Below are 11,913 nucleotides of genomic sequence, written 5' to 3' on the forward strand. Positions count from 1 at the left end.
TGGCATTGTTTTTAGTATGTTTTTGTTATGATCTAGTTAGTTTTTAGTATATTTTTATTAGTTTTTAGTTAAAATTCACTTTTCTGGACTTTACTATGAGTTTGTGTGTTTTTCTGTGATTTCAGGTATTTTCTGGCTGAAATTGAGGGACCTGAGCAAAAATCTGATTCAGAGACCACAAAGGACTGCAGATGCTGTTGGATTCTGACCTCCCTGCACTCGAAGTGGATTTTCTGGAGCTACAGAAGCCCAACTGGCGCGCTCTCAACGGCGTTGGAAAGTAGACATCCTGGGCTTTCCAGCAATATATGATAGTCCATACTTTGCCCAAGATTTGATGGCCCAAACCGGCGTTCAAAGTCACCTCAAGAAATCCCAGCGTTAAACGCTGGAACTGGCACCCAAATGGGAGTTAAACGCCCAAACTGGCACTAAAGCTGGCGTTTAACTCCAAGAAGAGTCTCTGCACGAAATTTGCTTCATTGCTCAGCCCAAGCACACACCAAGTGGGCCCGGAAGAGGATTTTTATGTCATTTACTCATTTCTGTACACCTTAGGTTACTAGTTCTTATAAGTAGGACCTTTTACTATTGTATTTGAATCTTTGGACATCTAGTTCTTAGATCATGATAGAGAGACTTTGGTAGCTATCTTTATTTTTTATGCTATCTTAGATCATTGGGAGGCTGGCCATTCGGCCATGCCTAGACCTTATGCTTATGTATTTTCAACGGTGGAGCTTCTACACACCATAGATTAAGGTGTGGAGCTCTGCTGTACCTCGAGTATTAATGCAATTACTATTGTTCTTCAATTCAATTCCGCTTGTTCTTGTTCCAAGATATCACTTGTTCTTCAACTTGATGAAGGTGATGATTGACGCCCATCACCATTCTCACTCATGAACAAAGTGACTGACAACCACTCTTGTTCTACAAGCATTTGAGGCTTGGTGAATATCTCTTGGATTCCTGATTGCACGATGCGTGGTTGATCGCCTGACAACCGAGTGCTCGCCTGACAAACGAGCCAACCATTCCGTGAGATCAGAGTCTTCGTGGTATAGGCAGGACCTGATGGCGGCATTCAAGAGAATCCGGAAGGTCTAAACCTTGTCTGTGGTATTCTGAGTAGGATTCAATGATTGAATGACTGTGACGTACTTCAAACCTGTAACCTACTGGGCGTTAGTGACAGACGCAAAAGAGTGATTCTATTCCGGTAGGGGAGGGAACCAAACCGGTGATTAGCCGCACTGTGACAGAGTGCATGAGCATTAGTTTTCACTGCGAGGATGGGAGGTAGCTGCTGACAACAGTGAAACCCTACACGAGCTTGCCATGGAAAGGAGTAAGAAGAATTGGATGAAGGCAGTAGGAAAGCAGAGAGACGGAAGGGAAGGCATCTTCATGCGCTTATCTGAAGTTCCTACCAATGAATTACATAAGTATCTCTATCTTTACCTTTGTGTTATTTTCGTTCATCACTATATCCATTTGAGTTTGCCTGACTAAGATTTACAAGATGACCATAGCTTGCTTCAATACTAACAATCTCCGTGGGATCGACCCTTACTCGCGTAAGGTTTATTACTTGGACGACCCAGTGCACTTGCTGGTTAGTTGTGCGAAGTTGTGTAATGCCATGGTATTGAGCCACCAAGTTTTTGGAGCCATTACCGGGGATTATGAGAGTTGTGAAAAAGTAATGTTCACAATTTCGCACACCAAGTAGAATTAGATCTAAAAACTAGAAATTATGCGGAATGAATTCTTCTCCCTTGTCTCTGCATGTTCCCTGGCTCTAATCTGTGTTTCTGGGCCGAAAACTGGGTTAAAACGCGGCCCAGACTCTATGCCAGCAACTTCTGTAATTCTGCAGATCGCGCACGTCACACGACCGCGTCATCCACGCGTTCGCGTCACTTCAGCGTTTCCTGTGCCACGCGTGCGCGTCGTCCATGCATTCGCGTCACTCGTGCAGCTTCCAATCCACGCGGTCGCGTGAGCCATGCGCCCACGTCACTTCTCGCTGGTCATCTTCTCAATTTCTTGTGTTCCTTCCATCTTTGCAAGCTTCCTCTCCATTCTCTAAGCCATTCCTGCCCTATGAAGTTTGAAACACTTAACACACAGATCACGACATCGAATGGTATAAAGGAGACTAAAAATATACAATTAAAAGATCTTTAGGAAGCAAGTTTTCAATCATAGAACATTTTCAGGAAAGAATTGTAAATACATGCAAATCATATGAATAAGTGGGTGAAGACTTGATAAAACCACACAATTAAACACAATATAAATCATAAAATAATGGTTTACCAACCTCCCTACACTTAAACATTAGCATGTCCTCATGCTTAGTTGAAGAAGATAAATCTAAATGAATAGGGACATGTAAGACTCATGCAATGCAATGCAACCTATATGTATGAATGCAACTATATGATTTTGTCTATCTGATTAAAAATAAATAAGTTCTCTAAGACAAAACATGGAGCAGATTCCACTAGTTCAAATCATTCAGTAAAAGCAAGTAAATTTGTAAGAAGACAGCTCGTGAAAGCAGGGAACATAGGATTAAGCATTGAACCCTTACTGCTGTTGTATGTGCACTCTAATATCTTTAGTGTATAGGGTAATCACTCTATCCTTCTCTAATCATGCTTTCAAATTTTTTTTTTGTTTTTCACCTAATTAATCAACAACATTTAATGTATCAATGTAAACATCATGAGGTCTTTTCACGGTTGTAATGGGACTAAGATAAGGGTAAGGGTATATATGCCTAAGTGAGCTTATAAATTGAATCTTTAATTAACCCAAGCTTTCACCTAATCATATATGCATATTCTATATAACTTCAAATTTTATACCTAGCTACCCAGAATTTCCTTTTCACATTTCACATTCATGCGTCAACCTTTATTTTAATTTTATCATATGTGCATTGATTGTTGAACTTTAAATTATCATTGGGGTAATTTTGTCCCCTCATTTACTAAAATAAATATTTTTTTATTGAATTTTTATTTTATTTTATTTTATTTTTTTAACATAGCTTATTAATGCACATAGATTTCTAATTTTTCTTTTATGGTTTCACATGAGTAGGTACCCAAATTCCCATTATTTTATCATGACATATTCCTTTATTAACCTTTGTTCCCACAATCTTCCCAAACCCAATTAACACACAATTTCTATCTTAAGCTAACCAAAGATTCAATTGAGATTTTTAATTATTTTTCTGCTTAAGGCTAGTAATGCGGTAAAATGTAGAACAAATCGGATTAAAAACGGCTCAAAGTGACTGACAAATGTAATTAAAAGGGTAGACTTATTTGGGATAAGTGAGCTAAACAAATAATGGCCTCAATCATATGCATGCATATAACACATTAACATTGGACATATATGATAAAACAAAATTCAGATTACAGTCATAGAGAAGTAAACACACAAGAAAAAATATTTATGGTTAAATAATGTAACCATGTATTTAGGCTCAAAGTTTCACGGGTTGTGTGTTCTTTAGCTCAAAAACCATGTTCCAATTACAACTTCAAACAAATTTAACATAAAGGTTTTGATTTAAATTAGTGAAATTTTTCAAAAATAGGGTCTTAAAAGAAACTTATTATCTTTTCAATCAAGTAGAACATGCATACAATTAACCTATTACTATGCAATCTATCATATTCTAAAAAAAAGAAATTGGTGTTAGGGAAGAGAAATTACCTCCGAAAGTCAGGTACTGACCGACCTCCCCACACTTAAGGCTTTGCACTGTCCTCGGTGCCATCTGTCAGGAATAAAGGTGGGCTGGTAGCAGTATCTCCACAGTCGGGACCGTCATGGCTCTCTGTGCTAGTAAAGGAAGTGGAGTTTGGAGTGTCTGGGTCTTTGTCAAGGCTGTGGTTGCCTGTGAGTAGCTCCTTGAGGTAATTGAATCGGCGCTGGTTGAGGTGCTCTCGTAGCTTCGCTTTTTGGTCTTGCCGGTCCAACCTCTCCAGTATTTGATGCAGCAGCTGACTTGTTGAAGGGGCTTGTGGTGTTGAAGGAGGAATGTCTGCAGCGTGTTCTGCAGACTGGGTGGTAGTGGCTGTTGGTGGTCTGAGATATTTCCCGTTGGGGACGTACTGATCATCCCGTAGAAGTATGACCTTGGTGTCCCCAGCTCTGTAGGAGACTCCAGCTGCTGAGACAAGATTTGAGACCAAGGCGGGAAAAGGTAAGTTGCTCGCAATTTGTATGTGTCCCATAGCATTCCAGATGTGTCTTGGTAGATTTAGAGGTTGGTCTGTGAGGATGCACCAGAGTAGAACGGCCATGTCTGCAGTGAAGAAGGACTCATGAGTGCTCGGAAAGACGTAATGGGACATAATCTGTGCCCATACGCGAGCCTGCAAGGTGAGAGCGGAAGCTGATATTCCCTTAGGCCGGGAACGATGGTATCCAAAAATCCATCTGCTGCCAGGTTGCGCGATAACTCTGAGAAGATCGTCCCAGTCAAAGTTGTACGTCTGGCGCTTGAGTGCGGCTTCTTGAAATGCGTCCAGTCCTTCTGGAGCAGGGGGGAGATCTAAGGCTCGTTGAATGGCCTCTTCTGTAATGGGGACTTACTTCTGATGGACATATACAAACTGTAGGGTTGGCAGGTGGAAATTGGAGTAGAACTCAACTACCCATGAAAGATTAACCTGTCGTGGCTGTCTCTGTAGGAATCCCCAGTGTCTTTGCTCAATTCGCAGCTCAACAAAGTCAGCAACACGGGTCGGGAGGATAAGAAGGTATTCATTGTTGTAACTCCTTTCTGCCAGGATGGGGAACATCTGCTTACAGTAGTGGTTGGAAAATCGCGCAGTGTCCTTTGTTGGGAAGGCTTTCTCTTTTTCATCGACCTTTATGATCCTCTTAATTCTTTTTGTTGAGGGCTTAACTATAGTTGAAGATGGCTCTGCCATTAATGCTCTTTTTATTCCTCTCATTGCTGTTGATTTGGGGGTAGCTTTCTCCTTGCCTTTCTTAGTGGCCATCCTAAAAAAAGAAAAGAGAAGGTACGTCAAAACGTCAAGGGTTAAAGCAAGGAAGAGAACGAGAAAGATGGTAATCAATGCACAGTAAAGAAGAAAGATGTTAACACATGGTCATGACTACATGTGAAAAGTCATCAATAGAAATATAGCAAGTGCATGTGAAGACAGTTAAATGCAAGGTGTTTATTGGAATGCCAGCAAAGGCATGAGTAGCATAGATCAAGCATTCAATGTCCAAGTTAGATTACCAAGTCTTCCAAACTAATAATATGTTTGTAATAAAAATTATATAAAAATAATAAAATAGAAAAAAGATTTTGTGAAAAGCAAGCATTTAGAGTATTAGATTAAAAGAAATCTAAAAATAGTGCACAATGCCATACAGGCTTTTTGATGAGCGGATAATTTATACGCTTTTTGGCATTGTTTTTAGTATGTTTTCAGTATGATCTAGTTAGTTTTTAGTATATTTTTATTAGTTTTTAGTTAAAATTCACTTTTCTGGACTTTACTATGAGTTTGTGTGTTTTTCTGTGATTTCAGGTATTTTCTGGCTGAAATTGAGGGACCTGAGCAAAAATCTGATTCAGAGACTGAAAAGGACTGCAGATGCTGTTGGATTCTGACCTCCCTGCACTCGAAGTGGATTTTCTGGAGCTACAGAAGCCCAATTGGCGCGCTCTCAACGGCGTTGGAAAGTAGACATCCTGGGCTTTCCGGTAATATATGATAGTCCATACTTTGCTCAAGATTTGATGGCCCAAACCGGCGTTCAAAGTCACCCTCAGGAATTCCAGCGTTAAACGCCGGAACTGGCACCAAAATGGGAGTTAAACGCCCACACTGGCACCACAGCTGGCGTTTAACTCCAAGAAGAGTCTCTACACGAAAATGCTTCAATAATCAGCCCAAGCACACACCAAGTGGGCCCGGATGTGGATTTTTATGTCATTTACGCATCTCTGTACACCCTAGGTTACTAGTTTTCTATATATAGGACCTTTTACTATTGTATTTTCATCTTTGGATTATTTTAGATCCTTTGATCATCTTTGGACATCTAGTTCTTAGATCAGATCTTGGTTCTTCTGGTTCCCTCTCTGGGGCCGAAGCCAATGATCACACTATCACTTATGTATTTTCAACGGTGGAGTTTCTACACACCATAGATTAAGGTGTGGAGCTCTGCTGTACCTCGAGTATTAATGCAATTACTATTGTTCTTCTATTCAATTCCGCTTGTTCCTGTTCTAAGATATCACTTGTTCTTCAACTTGATGAATGTGATGATCCGTGACACTCATCATCATTCTCACCTATGAACGTGTGACTGACAACCACCTCCGTTCTACCTTCGATTGGGTGAATATCTCTTAGATTCTTTAACCGGAATCTTCGTGGTATAGGCTAGAACTGATGGCGGCATTCAAGAGAATCCGGAAGGTCTAACCTTGTCTGTGGTATTCTGAGTAGGATTCAATGATTGAATGATTGTGACGTGCTTCAAACTCCTGAGGGTGGGGCGTTAGTGACAGACGCAAAAGAATCACTGGATTCTATTCTGGCCTGATCGAGAACCGACAGATGGATAGCCGTGCCGTGACAGGGTGCGTTGAACATTTCCACTGAGAGGATGGGAGGTAGCCACTGACAACGGTGAAACCCTTGCTTAAGCTTGCCATGGAAAGGAGTAAGAAGGATTGGATGAAGACAGTAGGAAAGCAGAGAGACGGAAGGGAAGGCATCTTCATACGCTTATCTGAAGTTCCTACCAATGAATTACATAAGTATCTCTATCTTTACCTTTATGTTATATGCGTTTATCACCATACTCATTTGAGTTTGCCTGACTAAGATTTACAAGGTGACCATAGCTTGCTTCATACCAACAATCTCTGTGGGATCGACCCTTACTCGCGTAAGGTTTATTACTTGGACGACCCAGTACACTTGCTGGTTAGTTGTGCGAAGTTGTGTTTATGCCATGGTATTGAACACCAAGTTTTTGGATTCATTACCGGGGATTATTTGATTTGTGAAAAGTATTGATCACAATTTCGTGCACCAAGTTTTTGGCGCCGTTGCCGGGGATTGTTGAGTTTGGACAACTGACGGTTCATCTTGTTGCTTAGATTAGGTATTTTTTTTTCGGAATTCTTGAAGATGAATTCTAGAGTTTCATGATGATTTGTTGAAGTCTGGCTGGCTGAGAGGCCATGTCTAATTTCATTGGACCGAGGTTTCAACTTATCATCACAAAAGCTTGTTGATTTCTATCAATCTTGCTTTTGGAGCAGTGATCTGCTAAGGCTTGGCTGGCCTTTGGCCATGTCTAGTATTTTGGACCGAAGCTTTCTTTGAAAGCTTGGCTGGCTGTGAAGCCATGTCTAATTCCTGGACCGGAGTCTTAGACTAGCATTGCACTGATTCTTGGAATTCTCATTAAGAATTTTGATACCTTTTTCCACTTAATTTTCGAAAATTCAAAAAATTTTACAAAATTATAAAAACCAAAAAAATATTGCATGTTTGAGTCTAGTGTCTCATTTTAAGTTTGGTGTCAATTGCATACATTCATGTGTCTTAAGGATCTTCAAGTAATTCTTGATGATTTCTTACTCTGATCTTTAAATTCTCTTGACTTGAGTGTTTTGTGTGTCTCATATGCATTCTCATTAGTGTCAGTAGTATACAAACTGCTAAGTTTGGTGTCTTGCATGCATTGTTATTTGATTCTTGTTGCATTTTGATTTTTCCTTATTATTAAAAATCCAAAAATATTTTTAATTTGTGTCTTCTCAAGTCAATAATACAGAGAATTGAAGATTCAGAACATACAGCAGAGGAATTGCACAGAAAAAGCTGGGCGTTCAAAACGCCCAGTGAAGAAGGACAGACTGGCGTTTAAACGCCAGCCAGGGTACCTGGTTGGGCGTTTAACGCCCAAAAGGGTATAGTTTTGGGCGTTAAACGCCAGAATGTGCACCATTCTGGGCGTTTAACGCCAGGATGGCACAAGGGGGAAGATTTTGTTTTCAAATCAAATTTTTTTCAGGTTTTCAAAGTTTTTCAAAATCAAATCTTTTTCAAATCAATCTTCAAAATCAAATCTTTTCAATCATATGTTTTCAAAATCAATTTCTTTCTATTTTTAAAAATACTTGCTATCAATTAATGATTTGATTCAACATTTCAAGTATGTTGCCTTTTCTGTTGAGAAAGGTTTAATGTTTGAATCATATCTTTTCTTGTTAGCAAAGTTTTTAATTTTCAAAATCAAATCCTTTTAAAAAAAATGTTTTTCAAATCATATCTCCTCAATCACATCTTTTTAAAACTAATCATATCTTCTTAACCACATTTTTTTCAAATAGTTTTCAATCAGATCTTTTTGATTTCTAATTTCAAAATCTTTTTCAAAAAATCACTTGATTTCTTTTCCACTTTCATTTTCGAAAATCAATTAGTGTTTTTCAAAAATGTTTTCAAACTCTTTTACTTAATTTTCGAAAATTACTTCCCTTCTTCTCACATCCTTCTATTTATGGACTAACACTATTCCTTAATGCAAAATTCGAACTCCATCTTCTTTGATAAGTTCGAATCTTCTACTTCTGTCTTCTACTTTTCTTTTCCTCTGACACCTAAAGGAATCTCTATACTGTGACATAGAGGATTCTACATTTTCTTGTTCCCTTCTCTTTCTTATGAGCAGGAGCAAGGACAAAAGCATTCTTGTTGAGGCTGATCCTGAACCTGAAAGGACCTTGAAGAGAAAGCTAAGAGAAGCCAAAGCACAACTCTCTGTAGAGGACCTAACAGAAATCTTCAAAGAAGAAGAACCTATGGCAGCCGAAAACAACAACAATGCCAACAATGCAAGGAAGGTGCTGGGTGACTTTACTGCACCTACTCCCAACTTTTATGGGAGAAGCATCTCTATCCCTGCCATTGGAGCAAACAACTTTTAGCTTAAGCCTCAATTAGTTTCTCTAATGCAACAGAATTGCAAGTTCCATGGACTTCCATTGGAAGATCCTCATCAGTTTTTAGCTGAATTCTTGCAAATCTGTGACACTGTCAAGACTAATGGGGTTGACCCTGAGGTCTACAGACTCATGCTATTCCCTTTTGCTGTAAGAGACAGAGCTAGAACATGGTTGGGCTCTCAACCTAAAGAAAGCCTGGACTCTTGGGAAAAGCTAGTCAATGCCTTCTTGGCAAAGTTCTTTCCACCTCAAAAATTGAGTAAGCTTAGAGTGGAAGTCCAAACCTTCAAACAGAAGGAAGGAGAATCCCTCTATGAAGCTTGGGAAAGATATAAACAATTAATCAGAAAGTGTCATTCTGATATGCTTTCTGAATGGAGCATCATAGGTATTTTCTATGATGGTCTCTCTGAACTATCCAAGATGTCTTTGGATAGCTCTGCTGGAGGATCTCTTCATCTGAAGAAGACGCCTACAGAGGCTCAGGAACTAATTGAAATGGTTGCAAATAACCAATTCATGTACACTTTTGAAAGAAATCCTGTGAACAATGGGACTAGTCAGAAGAAAGGAGTTCTTGAGATTGACACGCTGAATGCCATATTGGCTCAGAACAAAATATTGACCCAACAAGTCAATATGATTTCTCAAAGTCTGTCTGGAATGCAAAATGCACCAAGCAGTACTAAGGAAGCTTCATCTGAGGAAGAAGCTTATGATCCTGAGAACCCTTCAATGGAAGAGGTGAATTACATGGGAGAACCCTATGGAAACACCTATAACCCTTCATGGAGAAATCATCCAAATTTTTCATGGAAGGATCAACAGAGACCTCAACAAGGTTTCAACAACAATAATGGTGGAAGAAACAGGTTTAGCAATAGCAAGCCTTTTCCATCATCTTCTCAGCAACAGACAGAGAGTTCTAAGCAGAATAACTCTGACTTAGCAACCATGGTCTCTGATCTGATCAAAACCACTCAAAGTTTCATGACTGAAACAAGGTCCTCCATTAGAAATTTGGAGGGACAAGTGGGTCAGCTGAGCAAGAAAATTACTGAACTCCCTCCTAGTACTCTCCCAAGCAATACAGAAGAAAATCCAAAAGGAGAGTGCAAAGCCATCAACATGGCCGAATTTGGAGAGGAAAGAGAGGCAGTGAACGCCACTGAGGAAGGCCTCAATGGACGTCCACTGGCCTCCAATGAGTTCCCCAATGAGGAACCATGGGAATCTGAGGCTCAAAATGAGACCATAGAGATTCCATTGGACTTGCTTCTGCCACTCATGAGCTCTGATGAGTATTCTTCCTCTGAAGAGGATGAGTATGTCACTGAAGAGCAAGTTGCTAAATACCTTGGAGCAATCATGAAGTTGAATGACAAGTTATTTGGAAATGAGACTTGGGAGGATGAACGCCCTTTGCTCACCAAAGAACTGGATGACTTGTCTAGGCAGAAACTGCCTCAAAAGAGACAGGATCCTGGGAAGTTTTCAATACCTTGTACCATAGGCACCATGACCTTCAAGAGGGCCTTGTGTGACTTAGGGTCAAGTGTAAACCTCATGCCTCTCTCTGTAATGGAGAAGCTAGGGATCTTTGAGGTACAAGCTGCAAAAATCTCACTAGAGATGGCAGACAACTCAAGAAAACAAGCTTATGGACTTGTAGAGGATGTTCTGGTAAAAGTTGAAGACCATTACATCCCTACTGATTTCATAGTCCTAGAGACTGGGAAGTGCATGGATGAATCCATCATCCTTGGTAGACCCTTCCTAGCCCCAGCAAAGGTTGTGATTGATGTTGATAGAGGAGAGTTGATCATTCAAGTGAATGAAGAATCCTTGGTGTTTAAGGCCCAAGGATATCCCTCTGTCACCATGGAGAGGAAGCATGAAGAGCTCCTCTCAAAACAGAGCCAAACAGAGCCCCCACAGTCAAACTCTAAGTTTGGTGTTGGGAGGCCACAACCAAACTCTAAGTTTGGTGTTGAACCCCCACATTCAAACTCTAAGTTTGGTGTTGGGAGGTTCCAACATGGCTCTGAGCATTTCTGAGGCTCCATGAGAGCCCACTGTCAAGCTACTGACATTAAAGAAGCGCTTGTTGGGAGGCAACCCAATATTATATTTTGACTATTTTTCTTTGTTATTTTATGTTTTTTGTAGGTTGATGATCATGAGAAGTCACAAAATCAATGAAAAAAGCAAAAACAGAAAGAAAAACAGCACACCCTGGAGGAAGAACCCACTGGCGTTTAAACGCCAGTGAGGCTAGCTACTGGGCGTTTAACGCCCAGTCTGGCACCATTCTGGGCGTTTAACGCCAGAAAGGGGCACCAGACTGGCGTTAAACGCCAGAAAAGGGCAAGAAGCTGGCGTTAAACGCCAGAAATGGGCACCAGCCCGGTGTTTAACGCCAGAATTGGCACAAAACGAGATTTTGCTTGCCATTTGGTGCAGGGATGACTTTTCCTTGACACCTTAGGATCTGTGGACCCCACAGGATCCCTACCTACCCCACCACTCTCTCTCTTCTTCACCCATTCACCAATCACCTCAACACCTCTTCCCCAAAAACCCTTCACCTATCAAATCCCTTCTTTCTCTTCACCACTCACATCCATCTTTCATAAAACCCCACCTACCTCACCATTCAAATTCAAACCACTTCCCCACCCAAACCCACCCATACATAGCCGAACATCACCCTTCCCCCTCTCCTATATAAACCCTCCTTCACTCCTTCATTTTCACACAACCTAAACACCACTTCTTCCCCTTCTTGGCCGAAAACAAAAGCCATTCCCATCTCCTTCATTTCTTCTTCTTCTACTCTCTTCTTTCTTCTTTTGCTCGAGGACAAGCAAACCTTTTAAGTT

Source organism: Arachis hypogaea, chromosome 5 (assembly GCF_003086295.3).
Source record: "Arachis hypogaea cultivar Tifrunner chromosome 5, arahy.Tifrunner.gnm2.J5K5, whole genome shotgun sequence".
Lineage (NCBI taxonomy): Eukaryota > Viridiplantae > Streptophyta > Magnoliopsida > Fabales > Fabaceae > Arachis > Arachis hypogaea.